Genomic DNA, 24,240 nt, shown 5'->3' on the forward strand with positions numbered 1-24,240 from the left:
CTGCCTGCTGTGGACCAATTTTATGGAGGTGAAGATTTCATTTTCCAACATGACTCGGCACCTGCACACAGTGCCAAATCTACCAGTACCTGGTTTAAGGACTATGGTATCCCTGTTCTTGATTGGCCTGCAAACTCACCTGACATTAACCCCATAGAAAACCTATGGGGTATTGTGAAGCGGAAGATGCGAGATGCCAGAACCAACAATGCTGAAGATCTGAAGGCCACTTTTAAAGCAACCTGGGCTCTCATAACACCTGAGGAGTGCAACAGACTGGTGGACTCCATGCCACGCCGTATTGCTGCAGCAATTCAGGCAAAAGGAGCTGCAACTAAGTATTGATCGCCGTACATGCTGAAACTTTCCATGTTCATACTTTTCAGTTGGCCCACATTTCTAAAAAAATATTTTTGGGTACTAGTCGAATCTAATATTGTAATTTTCTGAGATACTGAATTTGGGATTTTCAGTAATTGTCAGTACTAATCATCAACATTTAAAGAAATAAACATTTCAAATATATCACTGTGTGTGTAATGAATTGATATAATATGTAAGTTTCACGGTCTGAATATAATTACTGAAATAAATCAACTTGAAATAAATCAAATAAATCAACTACGTCGGATAGTCGAACCTCGGATTCAGGAGGAACAGTGTGGTTTTCGTCCTGGTCGTGGAACTATGGACCAGCTCTATACTCTCGGCAGGGTTCTTGAGGGTGCATGGGAGTTTGCCCAACCAGTCTACATGTGCTTTGTGGACTTGGAGAAGGCATTCGACCGTGTCCCCCGGGAAGTCCTGTGGGGAGTGCTCAGAGAGTATGGGGTATCGGACTGTCTTATTGTGGCGGTCCGTTCCCTGTACGATCAGTGTCAGAGCTTGGTCCGCATTGCCGGCAGTAAGTCGGACACGTTTCCAGTGAGGGTTGGACTCCGCCAAGGCTGTCCTTTGTCACCGATTCTGTTCACAACTTTTATGGACAGAATTTCTAGGCGCAGTCAAGGCGTTGAGGGGTTCCGGTTTGGTGGCCACGGGATTAGGTCTCTGCTTTTTGCAGATGATGTGGTCCTGATGGCTTCATCTGACCGGGATCTTCAGCTCTCACTGGATCGGTTCGCAGACGAGTGTGAAGCGACCGGAATGAGAATCAGCCCCTCCAAGTCCGAGTCCATGGTTCTCGCCCGGAAAAGGGTGGAATGCCATCTCCGGGTTGGGGAGGAGACCCTGCCCCAAGTGGAGAAGTTCAAGGACCTAGGAGTCTTGTTCACGAGTGGGGGAAGAGTGGATCGTGAGATCGACAGGCGGATCGGTGTGGCGTCTTCAGTAATGCGGACGTTGTACCGATCCGTTGTGGTGAAGAAGGAGCTGAGCCGGAAGGCAAAGCTCTCAATTTACTGGTCGATCTACGTTCCCATCCTCACCTATGGTCATGAGCTTTGGGTCATGACCGAAAGGATAAGATCACGGGTACAAGCGGCCGAAATGAGTTTCCTCCGCCGTGTGGCGGGGCTCTCCCTTAGAGATAGGGTGAGAAGCTCTGCGATCCGGGAGGAACTCAAAGTAAAGCCGCTGCTCCTTCACATGGAGAGGAGCCAGATGAGGTGGTTCGGGCATCTGGTCAGGATGCCACCCGAACGCCTCCCTAGGGAGGTGTTTAGTGCACGTCCAACCGGTAGGAGGCCACGGGGAAGACCCAGGACACGTTGGGAAGACTATGTCTCCCGGCTGGCCTGGGAACGCCTCGGGATCCCCGGGAAGAGCTAGACGAAGTGGCTGGGGAGAGGGAAGTCTGGGCTTCCCTGCTTAGGCTGTTGCCCCCGCGACCCGACCTCGGATAAGTGGAAGATGATGTATGGATGGATGGATAAATCAACTTTTTCATGATATTCTAATATGAACAGCACCTGTACTATGAAAACTACATAACGCAATTTAGTGTTATTTAATGAAGATAATTTGTGTACACATGGATATATAAGAATGGTTCTGGCTCTTACACAGGCCAGGCTTCTCTTTTTGATGGCGAGCTAAGGAAAATAATCACCTAGTCCAAGGATCAAGTTTGGAAGATTCCAGCCAGGAACTTCACCTCCTGCTCAGTCTGGGCTGGTAGGAGGCTCTCGAGCCGTCCATCCATTTTCTACCGCTTATTCCCTTTTGGGGTCGCTGGCGCCTATCTCAGCTACAATCGGGTGGAAGGCGGGGTACACCCTGGACAAGTCGCCACCTCATCGCAGGGCCAACACAGATAGACAGACAACATTCACACTCACATTCACACACTAGGGCCAATTTAGTGTTGCCAATCAACCTATCCCCAGGTGCATGTCTTTGGAAGTGGGAGGAAGCCGGAGTACCCGGAGGGAACCCACGCATTCACGGGGAGGACATGCAAACTCCACACAGAAAGATCCCAAGCCTGGATTTGAACCCAGGACTGCAGGACCTTCGTATTGTGAGGCAGACGCACTAACCCCTCTTCCACCGTGTAGCCCGCTCTCCAGCCAACCCTTTACAATTCTCACTTTACCTGCAGCACATGGACTGTACTGCCATCCTTTATTTTTTCCCAAAAACAACTATCTGAACTGAGATTCAAACAAGATCCAGAGACACTGATTAGGTAAATGGAATTATATATATGTATATAGTACTTGTGTTTTCTCTTTACAATTTTACAATTTAAATTGCTTTCATGTTGAATGGCCATTCAACTCATTGTGTGTGTATATATCTGCTGTCCATCACTAATTCTCTAATACACGGTGTCAACCAAACTACAATTCAAGCTCTGCCTCTCTCTACGAGTTGAAACCAGTCTTCTGTTCCTAGCCCATAACACCCCATATATATATTTATTGCACTGCTTTGTAGCACGTAAAGGTTACACAAAGCATTGAAAAAACTAAAACTTTCCCCCTCTGTATCTGTCCATAGAGTTTTTCTTCCAGCAAATCCATCATACTGGAGATTGAGGATTTCCCATAATGCAAGTATGTCTTTAGTCACTAGATAGAACTGTTAACTCATTTAGTACATTTAATGCATGGCCTATTTGAACTATATTTACACCTGGGGTTGAAAACTGGATGAAAAAATGAGTTTTTTCAGAGGAGTGAATGTTGTCTTTTGAGCTGGCTAATATATAAAAAAAGGAATGTTTCTAGTTGTCCATCCATCCATCCAGCCATCGTCTTCCGCTTATCCGAGGTCGGGTCGCGGGGGCAACAGCCTAAGCAGGGAAACCCAGACTTCCCTCTCCCCAGCCACTTCGTCTAGCTCTTCCCGGGGGATCCCGAGGCGTTCCCAGGACAGCCGGGAGACATAGTCTTCCCAACGTGTCCTGGGTCTTCCCCGTGGCCTCCTACCGGTTGGACGTGCCCTAAACACCTCCCTAGGGAGGCGTTCGGGTGGCATCCTGACCAGATGCCCGAACCACCTCATCTGGCTCCTCTCGATGTGGAGGAGCAGCGGCTTTACGTTGAGCTCCTCCCGGATGGCAGAGCTTCTCACCCTACCTCTAAGGGAGAGCCCCACCACACGGCGGAGGAAACTCATTTCGGCCGCTTGTACCCGTGATCTTATCCTTTCGGTCATGACCCAAAGCTCATGACCATAGGTGAGGATGGGAACGTAGATCGACCGGTAAATTGAGAGCTTTACCTTCCGGCTCAGCTCCTTCTTCACCACAACAGATCGGTACAACGTCCGCATTACTGAAGACGCCGCACCGATCCGCCTGTCGATCTCACGATCCACTCTTCCCTCACTCGTGAACAAGACTCCTAGGTACTTGAACTCCTCCACTTGGGGCAGGGTCTCCTCCCCAACCCGGAGATGGCACTCCACCCTTTTCCGGGCGAGAACCATGGACTCGGACTTGGAGGTGCTGATTCTCATTCCGGTCGCTTCACACTCGGCTGCGAACCGATCCAGCGAGAGCTGAAGATCCCGGTCAGATGAAGCCATCAGGACCACATCATCTGCAAAAAGCAGAGACCTAATCCTGCGGTTACCAAACCGGAACCCCTCAACGCCTTGACTGCGCCTAGAAATTCTGTCCATAAAAGTTATGAACAGAATCGGTGACAAAGGACAGCCTTGGCGGAGTCCAACCCTCACTGGAAATGTGTTCAACTTACTGCCGGCAATGCGGTTTCTAGTTGTGTTGTTGTTAAAAGGAGAAGTAGAACTTCCTGTTCCTCTCTGCCTACTTTATACCAAGAACAAATGGGCCAAATTTGGCACATCATTTGTGAAGAAGCTGAAATATGATCAGAAATATGAAAGCGACGGCTGGACTATTGGTGTTGCTCCTCACAGTTTGTCACGGTCAGACTTTCCACGCTTGAATTGCAACAATGACTCCATGTGTATTTGTGTCTTTAGAGATATATTAGTCTGAATGACTATTGTAGATTTGCTATTTAATACTTTTCATTGACTTTCCTTTTTTCTTCCAGCTGAAGAAAAGGCTTGTGATGGCAGAAAAGATGGTGTTCGGTGTTACGGAAAACTGGGAGAGCCAATGTTACTCAGATTGATGGACAACGCCAATACATTATTAAAATATAAATGGTACAATACCAAAACTACACTGCTGTTAGGGGGAATTGATCGTAATGTGGATCTAACAGAAAAACGATTTAGCTTCACCCCAGAAGAAGGAGTGATGAAGATAGAAAAGTTGGAGAGGAGAGATGCCGACAAATATACTCTCTCCATTTATAACCACCAGGGGAAACTGATCAACAATCGGACTCTACAGTTGTTTGTTGAAGGTAAATATCTTAACTCATATTTGATTTTGGTATTTGTTTTGTTTCAATTGCAAGGATGCACCGTAGACAAAAGTCTTTCCATATGAAATACCCTATTTTGTGATGATTCTCAAACTACGGTACAATTACAAGTTGTGGTCCACAAAAATGTTGTATTTTTTTAATTTAGAAATACAAAACAATACATTAAATATGGATAAAATACATACAAAATAAGCCAACCAATTCAAATGGGATTTTGCTTAACTGAGATGTAATGTTGCGGCACCAGCCAATTACTACCATGATTGTTGGGAATGGAATGGAACACCTGGTCTTGTTTAAAACCAGTTGCCAGCACTGCAAAAAGTCAGTGTTCAAAAACAAAAATGAGGGGTATTTTATTTGAACCAAGCAAAATTATCTGCTAATAGAACAAGAAAATTCGGCTTGTCAAGACTTTCCAAAACAAGTAAAATTAGCTAACCTTAATGAACCCAAAATACCTTCAGAATAAGTATATTCTCACTAATTACTCTACTACTATAAGAGTACGTATTTTCCATTGTTTCACTGAAAATAAAACAGCAAAGTCCACTTGACTGTCATCTGTTTTAATCATAATAAAAACTAAAATCTAAGTAAGATTAAATATCTCAAATAAAAGTGATATGTGCTTATTTTTTGTCTAAGATAATTCTTCTCACTAAGCAGATTTTATGTTAGGGTTTTACTTGTTTTAAGGGTCAATCCATCCATCCATCTTATTCCGCTTATCCGAGGTCGAGTCGCGGGGGCAGCAGCCTAAGCTGCTAAGGGTTCTGTTCCTAAATGATCTCAGTAAGATATTACAGCTTGTTGCTGATATTTTATGACCTATATGGAGTAAAACATGTTTCAAAACTACAATATCAACTGTTGCAAAGCTGTGTCATCCACACTCACAAGTATAAAACTACTTTTTTAAAGTAATTTCTTATTTCAAGCATGAAAAAAATATGATGCCGAGCGCATATCATTATGTCAAGATAATGGCACTAGCATTTACTTCATTTATGAATATTTTTCAACAGATTGAGGAAAAAGGTCTCATTTGTTTTTATACCAAGAAAAGTGCACTTGTTATTAGTGAGAATATACTTATTTTAAAGGTATTTTTGGGTTCATTGAGGTTAGCTAATTTCACTTGTTTTGGAAAGTCTTGACAAGCCAAATTTTCTTGTTCTATTGGCAGATAATTTTGCTAAGTTCAAATAAAATACCCCTCATTTTTGTATTTTTTGGGGGGAGGGGGGGGGAATTTTGAACCCTGACTTTTTGCAGTGTATCATGATAGTTGGAAAAGGCATGGAAAACCTGTTCTTGTTTAAAACCAGTTGCCAGTGTAATAATTCCTTGGAATCCCTTGCCTAAGTTTTCGAATATTTTCCTTAACGAGTCCTGATGTCACTACACAACGTGCATAGTCACTACACAACGTGCATAGTCACTACACAACGTGTATAGTCACTACACAACATGCATAGTCACTACACAACGTGCATAGTCACTACACAACATGCATAGTCACTACACAACATGCATAGTCACTACACAACATGCATAGTCACTACACAACGTGCATAGTCACTACACAAGGTGCATAGTCACTACACAAGGTGCATAGTCACTACACAACGTGTATAGTCACTACACAACGTGCATAGTCACTACCAGAGGTGGGTAGTAACGCGCTACATTTACTCCGTTACATCTACTTGAGTAACTTTTGGGATAAATTGTACTTCTAAGAGTAGTTTTTATGCAACATACTTTGACTTTTATGCGTTTCACCAATCACATGCAGTCACTGGTGACGTTGGACCAATCAAACAAAACCAGGCGGTCACATGACCGTCACACGTCGAATCCGACCTGAAAAAGTTGAAAAACTTATTGGGGTGTTACCATTTAGTGGTCAATTGTACGGAATATGTACTGTACTGTGCAATCTACTAATAAAAGTTTTAATCAATCAATCAAAAGTGTAAAGGAAAAAATACACTTTTTATTTCAACCGTACTTCCCGTCAAAAGCCTAAAGACTGATCGCACAGTTCCTGTCTTCACAATAAAAGCGCCGCTCCATCGCGCCTGCGCTAACAAAATAAGAGTCTCCGAAAGCCAGCGCAAACAAGCTAGCAAGCTACGGAGTTTGCCGCCAATGTATTTCTTGTAAAGTGTATAAAAACGAATAGGGAAGCTGCACAAATAAGATGCCAAAAAACCAACGACTTTCATGTGGTATTAGACAGAAAAGAGGAACTTTTTTTTCTCCTCCATTTGAAAATGTGGACATTATTAGCACTATACTGTCTGATTCCAATTAATACGAGTCATCAGAATCAGGTAATACACCAACTTATAGTCTTGTCTTCATGAAAGATAGGTATCTATATGTTAAACATGCATGTATATTCATTAAAACACCTTTAACATGTCAACAACAACAGCAAAATAAATACATAAATTATATACTGTATATATATACATATATATATATATATATACATATATATATATATATATATATATATGATATGTGTGTGTATGTATATATGAGGTAGATCACCTCGACTTGGTCATTTATTAAGTAATTGATTCATGTTGAAAAACGTATTGGGGTGTTACCATTTAGTGGTCAATTGTACGGAATATGTACCGTACAATTTACTAATAAAAGTTTCAATCAATCAATCAATCGATGAATGCCTACTGAGCCTATGGTGCTGTTCAGTTATTGTGGCTCAATTTTCCTTAATTTTTTTTATTTTAATGTATTATTATTTAATATACATTATTGTTTTAGTTGCTTAAGAGATATTCCTAGCTATGAATTTGCTGATTGCTATTTTTACGTTTTTGTGCATTAATTGTTGCTGTAATCATTAAACAAACAGGTTACTCATCAGTTACTCAGTACTTAAGTAGTTTTTTCACAACATACTTTTTACTTTTACTCAAGTAAATATTTGGGTGACTACTCCTTACTTTTACTTGAGTAATAAATCTCTAAAGTAACAGTACTCTTACTTGAGTACAATTTCTGGCTACTCTACCCACCTCTGGTCACTACACAACGTGCATAGTCACTACACAACGTGCATAGTCACTACACAACGTGCATAGTCACTACACAACGTGCGTAGTCACTACACAATGTGCATAGTCACTACACAACGTGCATAGTCACTACACAACGTGCATAGTCACTACACAACGTGCATAGTCACTACACAACGTGCATAGTCACTACACAACGTGCATAGTCACTACACAACATGCATAGTCACTACACAACGTGCATAGTCACTACACAACGTGCGTAGTCACTACACAATGTGCATAGTCACTACACAACGTGCATAGTCACTACACAACGCGCGTACACTGCAAACGGTCAGTGTTCAAAAACAAGGGGAAAAAAATACAAAAATGAGGGGTATTTTATTTGAACTAAGCAAAATTATATGCCAATGGAACAAGAAAATTTGGCTTGTCAAGAATTTCCAAAACAAGTAAAATTAGCTAAGCTCAATGAACCCAAAAATACCTTAAATTAAGTATATTGTCACTAATAAGAAGTGCACTTTTCTTGGTAGAAAGAAAGAAACCTTTTTTCCTCAATATGTTGAAAATATTCTTAAATGAAGTAAATGCTAGTGCCATTATCTTGACATAATGATATGTGCTCAGCATTACATTTCTTGAAACCAGCAAACTTATACTAAAAACAAATTTATTGTTCTTAATGGAAAGACAACAAGGCGAGCGCTTGTTACTCTCGGGGACTCTTAGCCGCTCAGGCAAATCATATGGTCTAAAAATGCATTTTTCCATCGACAACATTACATCATCGCGCCAAGTGCGTGCTCTTTCAGTCAATTAGTGGAATATATACAGCCTGGCCCCCGGCCAACTTTTTTTTTTATTGCAATTCTGAAATATTTATCTGAATGTTCATGAACTATTTATGTTCAAAATTGTTAGAAATGTTTAAATATTATCAATCAATGTTTATTTATATAGCCCCAAATCACAAATGTCTCAAAGGACTGCACAAATCATTACGACTACGACATCCTCAGAAGAACCCACAAAAGGGCAAGTAAAACTCACACCCAGTGGGCAGAGAAAATTCACATCCAGTGGGACGCCAGTGACAATGCTGACTATGAGAAACCTTGGAGAGGACCTCAGATGTGGGCAACCCCCCCTCTCTAGGGGACCGAAAGCAATGGATGTCGAGCGGGTCTAACATGATACTGTGAAAGTTCAATCCATAGTGGCTCCAACACAGCCGCGAGAGTTCAGTTCAAGCGGATCTAAGACAGCAGTGAGAGTCCCGTCCACAGGAAACCATCTCAAGCGGATCAGCAGCGTAGAGTCGTCCCCAACCGATACAGGCGAGCGGTCCATCCTGGGTCCCGACGAGCGGTCCATCCTGGGTCTCGACTCTGGACAGCCAGTACTTCATCCATGGTCATTGGACCGGACCCCCTCCACAAGGGAGGGGGGGACATAGGAGAAAGAAAAGAAGCGGCAGATCAACTGGTCTAAAAAGGAGGTCTATTTAAAGGCTAGAGTATACAGATGAGTTTTAAGGTGAGACTTAAATGCTTCTACTGAGGTAGCATCTCGAACTGTTACCGGGAGGGCATTCCAGAGTACTGGAGCCCGAACGGAAAACGCTCTATAGCCCGCAGACTTTTTTTGGGCTCTAGGAATCACTAATAAGCCGGAATCTTTTGAACGCAGATTTCTTGCCGGGACATACGGTACAATACAATCGGCAAGATAGGCTGGAGCTAGACCGTGTAGTATTTTATACGTAAGTAGTAAAACCTTAAAGTCACATCTTAAGTGCACAGGAAGCCAGTGCAGGTGGGCCAGTACAAGCGTAATATGATCAAACTTTCTTGTTCTTGTCAAAAGTCTAGCAGCCGCATTTTGTACCAACTGTAATCTTTTAATGCTAGACATGGGGAGACCCGAAAATAATACGTTACAGTAATCGAGACGAGACGTAACAAACACATGGATAAGGATCTCGGCGTCTTTAGTGGACAAAATGGAGCGAATTTTAGCGATATTACGGAGATGAAAGAAGGCCGTTTTAGTAACGCTTTTAATGTGTGACTCAAAGGAGAGAGTTGGGTCGAAGATAATACCCAGATTTTTTACAGAGTCACCTTGTTTTATTATTTGGTTGTCAAATGTTAACGTTGTATTATTAAATAGAGGTCGGTGTCTAGCAGGACCGATAATCAGCATTTCCGTTTTTTTGGCATTAAGTTGCAAAAAGTTAGCGGACATCCATTATTTAATTTCATCAAGACACGCTTCCAACTGACCACAGTCCGGCGTGTTGGTCAGCTTTAGGGGCATGTAGAGTTGGGTGTCATCAGCATAACAGTGAAAGCTAATACCTTGGCCCTGTACTCTTCAGCATCTACAGCGGCAGCATGTAGATGCTGAAGAGTACAGGGCCAAGGACCGAACCCTGGGGAACTCCACACGTTACCTTAACATAGTCCGAGGTCACACTGTTATGGGAGACGCACTGCATCCTATCAGTAAGATAAGAGTTAAACCATGACAGGGCTGAGTCTGACATACCAATTCGTGTTTTGATACGCTCTAATAAAATATTATGATATGATATAACCGTTGTTGCTTCACGGCGGCAGAGGGGTTAGTGCGTCTGCCTCACAATACGAAGGTCCTGCAGTCCTGGGTTCAAATCCAGGCTCGGGATCTTTCTGTGTGGAGTTTGCATGTTCTCCCCGTGAATGCGTGGGTTCCCTCCGGGTACTCCGGCTTCCTCCCACTTCCAAAGACATGCACCTGGGGATAGGTTGATTGGCAACACTAAATTGGCCCTAGTGTGTGAATGTGAGTGTGAATGTTGTCTGTCTATCTGTGTTGGCCCTGCGATGAAGTGGCGACTTGTCCAGGGTGTACCCCGCCTTCCGCCCGATTGTAGCTGAGATAGGCGCCAGCGCCCCCCGCGACCCCGAACGGGAATAAGCGGCAGAAAATGGATGGATAATTGTTGTTTACTGTACTGTGCCAACTGTACTACTATATGAGTACATATTTTCTATTGTTCATTGAAAATAAAACAGCAAAGTCCATTTGGCTGTCATCAGTTTTAATTATGAGACTCAATTTAGATTTTTTTTTCCCATGCTTGAAATAAGAAATTATTACTTAAAAAAAGTAGTTTTATACTTGTGAATGTTGATGACACAGCTTTGCAACAGTTGATATTCTAGTTTCAAGCATGTTTTACTCAATATAGGTCATCAAATCTCAGCAACAAGCTGTAATATCTTACTGAGATCATTTAGGACCAAAACACTTAAAACAAGTAAAACACTAACTTAATATCTGCTTATTGAGAGCAATTATTAATTATTGTCTTGTTATATTCTTATTTTACTGTTATATTTTTATTCCCATTGTTGCTTTTTATTTCTTATTCTTATTGTAATATTTCTCTATTTTGTTTCCATTTAATCCACCATTATTTACTTTTTACTTTAATTTAAATTGATCTCAACTCTGTACACTGCAGCTGGAATTTTAATTTTCCTGAAGGAACTCTCCTGAAGGAATCAATAAAGTACTATCTATCCATCTATTATCTGATCAGACATAAAATAGGCAAATATCACCCTTATTTGAGATATTTAATCTTACTTAGATTTCAGTTTTTGCAGTGTAGTCACAACACCACGAGCGTACACTGCAAAAACTGAAATGTAAGTAAGATTTACTGTTGAAAACCGCATTTATAAGATAGCTGGCAGATTGTTTATGCTCCATCTATGAAAATATTCGATTTATAATTAAGGATTACTACTTTGCTGGAATACATTTATCGTGGTCATGTTTGGAACCAATTAACAGCGATATACTTGCGTCTACTGTGGAATAATTTCCCTTGTGGATCATTAAAGTTTGTCTAAGTCAGACCTGGGCAAATTAAGGGCCGTGAGCCTTAATTTGCCCAGGTCGGAGGGTTCCTGGTTCGATCCCCACCATATACCGAGCTTGTCACGTCCGATGTGTCCTTGAGCAAGACCACTTCACCCTTGCTCCTGATGGGTCCTGGTTAGGTTCATCAGTGTGTGAATGAGTGAATGTGGAAATAGTGTCAAAGTACCTTGAAGGTAGAAAAGCGCTATACAAGTATGAGCCATTTACCATTTATCTCTGCTGACTGGTGAATTTCATTTTTGTTATGTGTAACGTTGGAAATCAAACAGTGTTTTTTGGCTTTTGACACAAATAGGAATACGGCTTTGTTTTTCAATTAACATTCTTGGTATTTCTAGATATTCTTCAAATGAACCAAGTAACCTCTGCTCCACATGATTTTTTGGACTACGTTTAATCAATGTTGCTTTCTGACGATGATTTGACCATTTAATGTTGGCCATTTCCCAACCAAAATTCTACAACACAAACACAACGTTGAAACAACATACTTTTTGACAAAGTTTCTTCAATGTCAGGTTGAAAGGTTGATTCGACCATTGAACTTTGGTCATTAAAACAACATGCTTCTTGACAACGTTTAATCAATGTTGGGTTGTGACTTTGATTTGACCATTCAATTAAGTCCTGACGTCGGGCAACTCAAACATAACGATGAAAAAAACATGCTTTTTGACGACTTATAATCATTGTTGGTTTATGATGGTGATTTGACCATTGAATTCTGGTCATTTCCCAACTAAAATTCTACAACAAAAATATGACGTTGAAACAACATGCTTCTTGACAACGTTTAATCAGTGTTGGTTTGTGACTTTTTTCATTTGACCATTGAATTTTGGTCATTTCCCAACCAAAATTCTACAACACAAATACAATGTTGAAACAACATACATTTTGACAAAGTTTCTTCAATGTTGAAAGGTTAATTTGACCATTGAATTTTGATCATTTCCCAACCAAAATTCTACAACGGAAACAAAATTGAAACAAAATACTTTTTGACAACGTTTAATCAATGTTGGGTTGTGACTTTGATTTGACCATTGAATTTTGGTCATTTCCCAACCAAAATTCTACAACACAAACACAACGTTGAAACAACATACTTTTTGACAAAGTTTATTCAATGTCAGGTTGAAAGGTTGATTTGACCATTGAATTTTGGTCATTAAAACAACATTCTTCTTGACAACGTTTAATCAATGTTGGGTTGTGACTTTGATTTGACCATTGAATTAGGTCCTGACGTCGGGCAACTCAAACATAACGATGAAAAAAACATGTTTTTTGACGACTTATAATCATTGTTGGTTTATGATGGTGATTTGACCATTGAATTCTGGTCATTTCCCAACTAAAATTCTACAACAAAAATATGACGTTGAAACAACATGCTTCTTGACAATGTTTAATCAATGTTGGTTTGTGACTTTTTTAATTTGATCATTGAATTTTGGTCATTTCCCAACCAAAATTCTACAACACAAATACAACGTTGAAACAACATACATTTTGACAAAGTTTCTTCAATGTTGAAAGGTTGATTTGACCATTGAATTTTGATCATTTCCCAAGCAAAATTCTACAACGGAAACAAAATTGAAACAAAATACTTTCTGACAACGTCTAATCAATGTTGGGTTGTGACTTTGATTTGACCATTGAATTTTGGTCATTTCCCAACCAAAATTTTACATCACCAATACAACGTTGAAACAACATACTTTTTGACCACATTTATTCAATGTAAGGTTGAATAGACCATTGAATTTTGGTCATTTCCCAACCAAAAGTCTACAACACAAACACAACGTTGAAACAACATACTTTTTGACAACGTTTAATCAATGTTGGGTTGTGATTTTGATTTGACCATTCAATTAGGTCCTGACGTCGGGCAACTCAAACATAACGATGAAAAAAACATGCTTTTTGACGACTTATAATCATTGTTGGTTTATGATGGTGATTTGACCATTGAATTCTGGTCATTTCCCAACTAAAATTCTACAACAAAAATATGACGTTGAAACAACATGCTTCTTGACAACGTTTAATCAATGTTGGTTTGTGACTTTTTTAATTTGACCATTGAATTTTGGTCATTTCCCAACCAAAATTCTACAACACAAATACAACGTTGAAACAACCTACTTTTTGACAAAGTTTCTTCAATGTTGAAAGGTTGATTTGACCTTTGAATTTTGATCATTTCCCAACCAAAATTCTACAACGGAATAAAAATTGAAACAAAATACTTTTTGACAACGTTTAATCAATGTTGGATTGTGGTTTTGATTTGACCATTGAATTTTGGTCATTTCCCAACCAAAATTCTACAACACAAACACAACGTTGAAACAACATACTTTTTGACAAAGTTTCTTCAATGTCAGGTTGAAAGGTTGATTTGACCATTGAATTTTGGTCATTAAAACAACATGCTTCTTGACAACGTTTAATCAATGTTGGGTTGCGACTTTGATTTGACCATTGAATTAGGTCCTGACGTCGGGCAACTCAAACATAACGATGAAAAAAACATGCTTTTTGACGACTTATAATCATTGTTGGTTTATGATGGTGATTTGACCATTGAATTCTGGTCATTTCCCAACTAAAATTCTACAACAAAAATATGACGTTGAAACAACATGCTTCTTGACAACGTTTAATCAATGTTGGTTTGTGACTTTTTTAATTTGACCATTGAATTTTGGTCATTTCCCAACCAAAATTCAACAACAAAAATATGACGTTGAAACAACATGCTTCTTGACAACGTTTAATCAATGTTGGTTTGTGACTTTTTTGATTTGACCATTGAATTTTGGTCATTTCCCAACCAAAATTCTACAACACAAATACAACGTTGAAACAACATACATTTTGACAAGGTTTCTTCAATGTTGAAAGGTAGATTTGACCATTGAATTTTGATCATTTCCCAACCAAAATTCTACAACGGAAACAAAATTGAAACAAAATACTTTTTGACAACGTTTAATCAATGTTGGGTTGTGACTTTGATTTGACCATTGAATTTTGGTCATTTCCCAACCAAAATTCTACAACACAAACACAACGTTGAAACAACATACTTTTTGACAAAGTTTATTCAATGTCAGGTTGAAAGGTTTATTTGACCATTGAATTTTGGTCATTAAAACAACATTCTTCTTGACAACGTTTAATCAATGTTGGGTTGCGACTTTGATTTGACCATTCAATTAAGTCCTGACGTCGGGCAACTCAAACATAACGATGAAAAAAACATGCTTTTTGACGACTTATAATCATTGTTGGTTTATGATGGTGATTTGACCATTGAATTCTGGTCATTTCCCAACTAAAATTCTACAACAAAAATATGACGTTGAAACAACATGCTTCTTGACAACGTTTAATCAATGTTGGTTTGTGACTTTTTTAATTTGACCATTGAATTTTGGTCATTTCCCAACCAAAATTCAACAACAAAAATATGACGTTGAAACAACATGCTTCTTGACAACGTTTAATCAATGTTGGTTTGTGACTTTTTTAATTTGACCATTGAATTTTGGTCATTTCCCAACCAAAATTCAACAACAAAAATATGACGTTGAAACAACATGCTTCTTGACAACGTTTAATCAATGTTGGTTTGTGACTTTTTTAATTCGACCATTGAACTTTGGTCATTAAAACAACATGCTTCTTGACAACGTTTAATCAATGTTGGGTTGTGACTTTGATTTGACCATTCAATTAAGTCCTGACGTCGGGCAACTCAAACATAACGATGAAAAAAACATGCTTTTTGACGACTTATAATCATTGTTGGTTTATGATGGTGATTTGACCATTGAATTCTGGTCATTTCCCAACTAAAATTCTACAACAAAAATATGACGTTGAAACAACATGCTTCTTGACAACGTTTAATCAATGTTGGTTTGTGACTTTTTTAATTTGACCATTGAATTTTGGTCATTTCCCAACCAAAATTCTACAACACAAATACAACGATGAAACAACATACATTTTGACAAAGTTTCTTCAATGTTGAAAGGTAGATTTGACCATTGAATTTTGATAATTTCCCAACCAAAATTCTACAACGGGAACAAAATTGAAACAAAATACTTTTTGACAACGTTTAATCAATGTTGGGTTGTGACTTTGATTTGACCATTGAATTTTGGTCATTTCACAACCAAAATTCTACAACACAAACACAACGTTGAAACAACATACTTTTTGACAAAGTTTCTTCAATGTCAGGTTGAAAGGTTGATTTGACCATTGAATTTTGGTCATTAAAACAACATTCTTCTTGACAACGTTTAATCAATGTTGGGTTGTAACTTTGATTTGACCATTCAATTAGGTCCTGACGTCGGGCAACTCAAACATAACGATGAAAAAAACATGCTTTTTGACGACTTATAATCATTGTTGGTTTATGATGGTGATTTGACCATTGAATTCTGGTCATTTCCCAACTAAAATTCTACAACAAAAATATGACGTTGAAACAACATGCTTCTTGACAACGTTTAATCAATGTTGGTTTGTGACTTTTTTAATTTGACCATTGAATTTTGGTCATTTCCCAACCAAAATTCTACAACACAAATACAACGTTGAAACAACATACATTTTGACAAAGTTTCTTCAATGTTGAAAGGTTGATTTGACCATTGAATTTTGATCATTTCCCAACCAAAATTCTACAACGGAAACAAAATTGAAACAAAATACTTTTTGACAACGTTTAATCAATGTTGGGTTGTGACTTTGATTTGACCATTGAATTTTGGTCATTTCCCAACCAAAATTCTACAACACAAACACAACGTTGAAACAACATACTTTTTGACAAAGTTTCTTCAATGTCAGGTTGAAAGGTTGATTCGACCATTGAATTTTGGTCATTAAAACAACATGCTTCTTGACAACGTTTAATCAATGTTGGGTTGTGACTTTGATTTGACCATTGAATTAGGTCCTGACGTCGGGCAACTCAAACATAACGATGAAAAAAACATGCTTTTTGACGACTTATAATCATTGTTGGTTTATGATGGTGATTTGACCATTGAATTCTGGTCATTTCCCAACTAAAATTCTACAACAAACATATGACGTTGAAACAACATGCTTCTTGACAACGTTTAATCAATGTTGGTTTGTGACTTTTTTAATTTGACCATTGAATTTTGGTCATTTCCCAACCAAAATTCAACAACAAAAATATGACGTTGAAACAACATGCTTCTTGACAACGTTTAATCAATGTTGGTTTGTGACTTTTTTAATTTGACCATTGAATTTTGGTCATTTCACAACCAAAATTCTACAACACAAATACAACGTTGAAACAACATACATTTTGACAAAGTTTCTTCAATGTTGAAAGGTAGATTTGACCATTGAATTTTGATCATTTCCCAACCAAAATTCTACAACGGGAACAAAATTGAAACAAAATACTTTTTGACAACGTTTAATCAATGTTGGGTTGTGACTTTGATTTGACCATTGAATTTTGGTCATTTCCCAACCAAAATTCTACAACACAAACACAACGTTGAAACAACATACTTTTTGACAAAGTTTCTTCAATGTCAGGTTGAAAGGTTGATTTGACCATTGAATGTTAGTCATTAAAACAACATTCTTCTTGACAACGTTTAATCAATGTTGGGTTGTGACTTTGATTTGACCATTGAATTAGGTCCTGACGTCGGGCAACTCAAACATAACGATGAAAAAAACATGCTTTTTGACGACTTATAATCATTGTTGGTTTATGATGGTGATTTGACCATTGAATTCTGGTCATTTCCCAACTAAAATTCTACAACACAAATACAACGTTGAAACAACATGCTTTTTGACAAAGTTTCTTCAATGTTGAAAGGTTGATTTGACCATTGAATTTTGATCATTTCCCAACCAAAATTCTACAACGGAAACAAAATTGAAACGAAATACTTTTTGAGAACGTTTAATCAATGTTGGGTTGTGACTTTGATTTGACCATTGAATTTTGGTCATTTCCCAACCAAAATTTTACATCACCAATACAACGTTGAAACAACATACTTTTTGACCACATTTATTCAATGTAAGGTTGAATAGACCATTGAATTTTGGTCATTTCCCAACCAAAAGTCTACAACACAAACACAACGTTGAAACAACATACTTTTTGACAACGTTTAATCAATGTTGGGTTGTGACTTTGATTTGACCATTGAATTTTGGTCATTTCCAAACCAAAATTTTACAACAAAAATACAACGATGAAACAACATACTTTTTGACAAAGTTTCTTCAATGTTGAAAGGTTGATTTTAATGTTTTAGTTTTTTTTCATGTTTTTTTGTTTGTTTGTTTTCCACCCTTTTTGTCAAACAAAACTATATTTTTTTTATGGCAAACACACAAAATTTGCAAAATCTATCAAAAATATTTTTCAAAGTGGAATATTTGATGTGACGTAATCGGGGTTGAGGTGGGGTGGGGGGGTGGGGGATAGCGGGGGTGTGTTCTGTTGCGTTCCAGAAGAGTTAGTGCTGCAAGGGGTTCTGGATATTTGTTCTGTTGTGTTTATGTTGTGTTACGGTGCGGATGTTCTCCCGAAATGTGTTTGTCATTCTTGTTTGGTGTGGGTTCACAGTGTGGCGCATATTTATAACAGTGTTAAAGTTGTTTTTATCACAACCCTCAGTGTAACCTGTATGGCTTTTGATCAAATATGCCTTAATTGACAGTCTACTCTCAACTATCTCGCTATCTCTGTCTTTGCCCCTCTCTCACGAATGTTGCTGCGTGCGCACACCTGCACTATTGTTTTGTTTTTAACCCCACTTAATCCTGTACGTACATTGAAAATACACGCAACCTTGACACAAAACATTTGAGGCATTTAAGAAACCCCGCCTGGAAACCCCGGACAGTCCCGAAAAAGAGGACAAGTTCTGGGGAAAAGTGGACGTATGGTCCGTCTATTAAACCCCCTGACAAGCAGCTCAGTGGTCTTGTGGTTTGAGTAGGTTGGGAGTTCAAACCCCGGCCGAGTCATACCAAAGACTACAAAAAATGGGACCCATTGCCTCCCTGCTTGGCACTCAGCATCAAGGTTTGGAATTGGGGGTTGGATCACCAAATGATTCCCGAGCACGGCAATTTTTTCTCATTTTAGTGAACAACTGTTAAAGGGGGGGCTCGCATGAAACAGATTGTATTTGGGGTTTGGATCACACGTTTTTCTGGCAATTCCAAAACTGGTTTGTTAATGCTCCTTTTTTGTTTTCTAGATTCTGTGCCTGGTGCCAACTCCGCTTTGTGTGACCAACCAACACTCAGCCTGCCCGCTGCATGTAAGAATCCTTGTAACCTCAGATCATTATAATTCTTTCCACCAGGCTGTTTTGTGTTCTTTGAAACATCCATCCATCCATTTTCTACCACTTGTCCCTTTTGGGGTTTGCGTGGGGTCCCTGGAGCCTATCTCAGCTGCATTCGGGCGGTAGGGGGGGTACACCCTGGACAAGTCGCCACCTTGGAACAGTTGGTGGTAATATTTAATGTACAGTAGGGAAAGGATTCCTGGGTGGAACTCGCGTGAGAGATAGGGGGATGGAAGATAATCATCTTGCAATGCGGTTAGCAGAAAATGATGGAAAGCGCCACTCTACATAGCAACTGACGCTGTGGTCAAAGTTGCAATTCCCGCAATAAAACATTTTAAACTATTCAAAACCCTACTGCCATCTGGTGGCTAATGCGGATAGTCCATCCCACAATTTGTCACGTTTCACGTGTCACGTAAACACTGACAATAGGGGCTATTTCAATCACCTTCATGCTGTATCATATACATATATGGTTCACTAAGATGATGATGTATATTTATGTACTAACTATTAACATTGTGATTATTGTTTTTCACTGCTGGCAATTGTTAAACATTTTTATTCTTTATACCATCCCAGTTTTACAAAGCCCGTTTCCATATGAGTTGGAAAATTGTGTTAGATGTAAATATAAACGGAATACAATGATTTGCAAATCCTTTTCAACCCATATTCAGTTGAATATGCTACAAACACAACATATTTGATGTTCAAACTGATAAACTTTTTTTTTTTTTTGCAAATAATCATTAACTTTAGAATTTGATGCCAGCAACACGTGACAAAGAAGTTGGGAAAGGTGGCAATAAATACTGATATAGTTGAGGAATGCTCATCAAACACTTATTTGGAACATCCCACAGGTGTGCAGGCTAATTGGGAACAGGTGGGTGCCATGATTGGGTATAAAAACAGCTTCCCAAAAAATGCTCAGTCTTTTACAAGAAAGGATGGGGCGAGGTACACCCCTTTGTCCACAACTGCGTGAGCAAATAGTCAAACAGTTTAAGAACAACGTTTCTCAAAGTGAAATTGCAAGAATTTTAGGGATTTCAACATCTACGGTCCATAATAATATCATCAAAAGGTTCAGAGAATCTGGAGAAATCACTCCACGTAAGCGGCATGGCCGGAAACCAACATTGAATGACCGTGACCTTCGATCCCTCAGATGGCACTGTATCCAAAACCGACATCAGTCTCTAAAGGATATCACCACATGGGCTCAGGAACACTTTAGAAAACCACTTTCAATAAATACAGTTTGTCGCTACATCTGTAAGTTCAAGTTTGATTGATTAAAGCTCTACCATGCAAAGCAAAAGCCATTTATCAACAACATCCAGAAAGGCCGCCGGCTTCTTTGGGCCCGAGATCATCTAAAATGGACTGATGCAAAGTGGAAAAGTGTTCTATGGTCTGAAGAGTCCACATTTCAAATTGTTTTTGGAAATATTCGACATTGTGTCATCCGGACTAAAGGGGAAGCGAACCATCCAGACTGTTTTTGACGTAAAGTTGAAAAGCCACCATCTGTGATGGTATGGGGGTGCATTAGTGCCCAAGGCATGGGTAACTTACACATCTGTGAAGGCACCATTAATGCTGAAAGGTACATACAGGTTTTGGAACAACATATGCTGCCATCCAAGCGCCGTCCTTTTCATGGACGCCCCTACTTATTTCAGCAAGACAATGCCAAGCCACATTCAGCACGTGTTACAACAGCGTGGCTTCTTAGAAAAAGAGTGCGGGTACTTTCCTGGTCTGCCTGCAGTCCAGACGTGTCTCCCATGGAAAATGTGTGGCGCATTATGAAGCGTAAAATACGACAGCGGAGACCCCGGACTGTTGAAGGACTGAAGCTCTACATAAAACAAGAATGGGAAATAATTCCATTTTCAAAGCTTCAACAATTAGTTTCCTCAGTTCCCAAACGTTTATTGAGTGTTGTTAAAAGAAAAGGTGAAAAGGCCTAGGGACGGCGTGGCGCAGTGGGGATAGTGGCCGTGCGCAACCCGAGCGTCCCTGGTTCAATTCCCACCCAGTACCAACCTCGTCACGTCCGTTGTGTCCTGAGCAAGACACTTCACCCTTGCTCCTGATGGGTGCTGGTTGGCGCCTTGCATGGCAGCTCCCTCCATCAGTGTGTGAATGTGTGTGTGAATGGGTAAATATGGAAGTAGTGTCAAAGCGCTTTGAGTACCTTGAAGGTAGAAAAGTGCTATACAAGTACAACCCATTTATCATTTATTTATTTTTTTATGATGTAACACAGTGGTGAACATGCCCTTTCCCAACTACTTTGTCACGTGTTGCAGCCATGAAATTCTAAGTTAATTATTTGCAAAAAAAAAAAAAAAAAGTTTATGAGTTTGAACATGAAATATGTCTTTGTAGTGCATTCAATTGAATATAGGTTGAAAGGGATTTGCAAATCATTGTATTCTGTTTTTATTTACCTCGAACACAATTTCCCAACTCAGAAGGAAACGGGTTTGTAGATGAATATTAAATAAATAAGTAGAGTATTCGTCTCTCTTGGCGCTTAAAAACAACCCCACATTTAAAAATATGTTGATGAATACACTTTTGGAGACTATCCATCCGTTCATGCATTTTCTACCACTTTATTCCCTTTGGGGTCGCGGGGGTGCTGGTGCCTATCTCAGCTACAATTGGGCGAAAGGTGGGGTACACCCTGGACTAGTCGCCACCTCATCGCAGCTTTTGGAGACTAAACACTGAAATTGGTGGGCACGTATGTTCCGTGCTATCGCCATCCTCTGGCTTAGCGTAGGAAATACAAAGCATCTTTTTGTCATTTTCTGTAACATGTATTGATGGGCAACACTAAATTGGCCCGAGTGTGTGAATGTGAGTGTGAATGTTGTCTTTAAGCGGTATAAAATGGATGGATGTATTTCTCCATTTCAATACTACTGTGCTTTCTTTTGAATCCCAACAGATTACTGGCTGATAATACAGAACGGCATCTTGGCACCAACAGTCCTGGTAATTATCCTGGTCATGATCTTTTTTGCTTTGAAGATAAAGCTAAGCAAGAGACGCAGAGGTACAATTTCTCATTCTTTTTCTCATGGATCAAACATGATTAATTTATTTGAAGTGTTTTTGGGGAGAGGATTTAATAGAAGTCGTATCCACAAGTGATAAAAAACACTACAACCACTTTATCTTTTAATGTAAATGTATTTTTACAATGGATGTGCAGGCATAACGTATTTTATATATTTCTGTTTCACCTTTTTCCGCAGCTAAGGAACACCAGGAATTGATGTATGTTAATGTTTCAAGGGCAACAAATGCATCTCAAGAAAGGGGAAGAGCACCAACAAGTTAGCTTTTCAGAGCCTCTAAAAGGAATGTGGACTCTATGGAACTTTAGATGTTAAATTAATAGTCAGCGTTGTTTATTTACCCTTTAGTTCAACCTCAACAAGAGTAAAAATATATGTATATTTTTTGTGCAGCTGATTATACATGTCAATGAACAACATCTGAGCTTTAGATTGTATTTTTTTTTATTTAACTTTGGAAAATATAAAAGAGCATCTTAGGGTTAATGTTGACTTCTATACTGTAAAATGTTGTATTTGTTGTTTTTTTTCACTTTGGGAAATTTAAAATTGCAACATAGGGTTTTTCTTTACTTTTTTATTTGTTTTTCTTTAACTTTGGGGAATTTACAAGTGCATCATAGGGTTAAATTTGACTTCTATACTGTAAAATGTTATAAGTGTTTTGTTTTTTTACTTTGGGAAATTTAGAATTGCATCATAGTTTTTTTTTGTTATATTCTGTAAACATTTTTATTTGTTTTTATTTAAATTTCGGGAAATTTTAAAGTGCATCATAGTGTTAAATTTGACTTGTATACTGTAAAATGTTTTACTGGTTTTTATTTAACATAAGGAATTTTTAAAGTGCAGCACAGGGTTACTTTTGACTTGTATACTGTAAAATGTTTTATTTGTTTTTATTTAAGTTTGGGAAATGTAAAAGTGCATCATAGGGTTAATTTGGGCTTGTATACTGTCAAAAAGTTTGTTTTTATTTAACTTTGGGGCATTTATAAGTGCATTATAGGTTAAATTTTACTTTTATACTGTAAAATATGTTGTTTTTATTTAACTTTGGGAAATTTTAAAATGTATCATAGGGTAAAATTTGACTTGTATACTGCAAAAAAACAATTATTTGTTTTTAATTTAACTTCGGGAAATTTAAAAGTGCATCATAGGGTTATATTTTAATTTATTCTGTAAAATGTTTTGTTTTTATTTAACTTTGGGAAACATTAGTGCATCATAGGGTTAATTTGGGCTTTTATACTGTCAAAGTTTGTTTTTATTTAACTTGGGGGCATTTAAAAGTGCATTATAGGTTAAATTTTACTTTTATACTGTAAAATATGTAGTTTTTAACTTTGGGAAATTTTAAAATGTATCATAGGGTAAAATTTGACTTGTATACTGCAAAAAAACAATTATTTGTTTTTATTTAACTTTGGGAAATTTAAAAGTGCATCATACGGTTATATTTTAATTTTATTCTTTAAAATGTTTTGTTTTTATTTAATTTTGGGAAACGTATTAGTGCATCATAGGGTTAATTTGGGCTTTTATACTGTCAAAAAGTTTGTTTTTATTTAACTTTGGGGCATTTATAAGTGCATTATAGGTTAAATTTTACTTTTATACTGTAAAATATGTTGGTTTTATTTAACTTCGGGGAATTTTAAAATGTATCATAGGGTAAAATTTGACTTGTATACTGCAAAAAAACAATTATTTGTTTTTATTTAACTTTGGGAAATTTAAAAGTGCATCATACGGTTATATTTTAATTTTATTCTTTAAAATGTTTTGTTTTTATTTAATTTTGGGAAACGTATTAGTGCATCATAGGGTTAATTTGGGCTTGTATACTGTCAAAAAGTTTGTTTTTATTTAACTTTGGGGCATTTATAAGTGCATTATAGGTTAAATTTTACTT

The 24,240-nt window shown here is 38.3% G+C and overlaps 1 protein-coding gene across 1 annotated transcript in view; it reads left to right on the plus strand.

Annotated features, from left to right (window-relative positions):
- Positions 1 to 4,180: 4,180 nt before the first annotated feature.
- Positions 4,181 to 24,240, plus strand: part of trmt12 (tRNA methyltransferase 12 homolog) — a 47,065-nt gene continuing 27,005 nt past the window's right edge. The window contains exons 1-4 of the mRNA XM_061899938.1: positions 4,181 to 4,338; positions 4,470 to 4,787; positions 19,123 to 19,185; positions 22,190 to 22,297. The gene's annotated coding sequence lies outside the window, so the exon portion shown is untranslated. The remainder of the gene's footprint in view (positions 4,339 to 4,469; positions 4,788 to 19,122; positions 19,186 to 22,189; positions 22,298 to 24,240) is intronic.

Source organism: Nerophis ophidion, linkage group LG05 (assembly GCF_033978795.1).
Source record: "Nerophis ophidion isolate RoL-2023_Sa linkage group LG05, RoL_Noph_v1.0, whole genome shotgun sequence".
NCBI classification, from domain to species: Eukaryota; Metazoa; Chordata; class Actinopteri; order Syngnathiformes; family Syngnathidae; genus Nerophis; species Nerophis ophidion.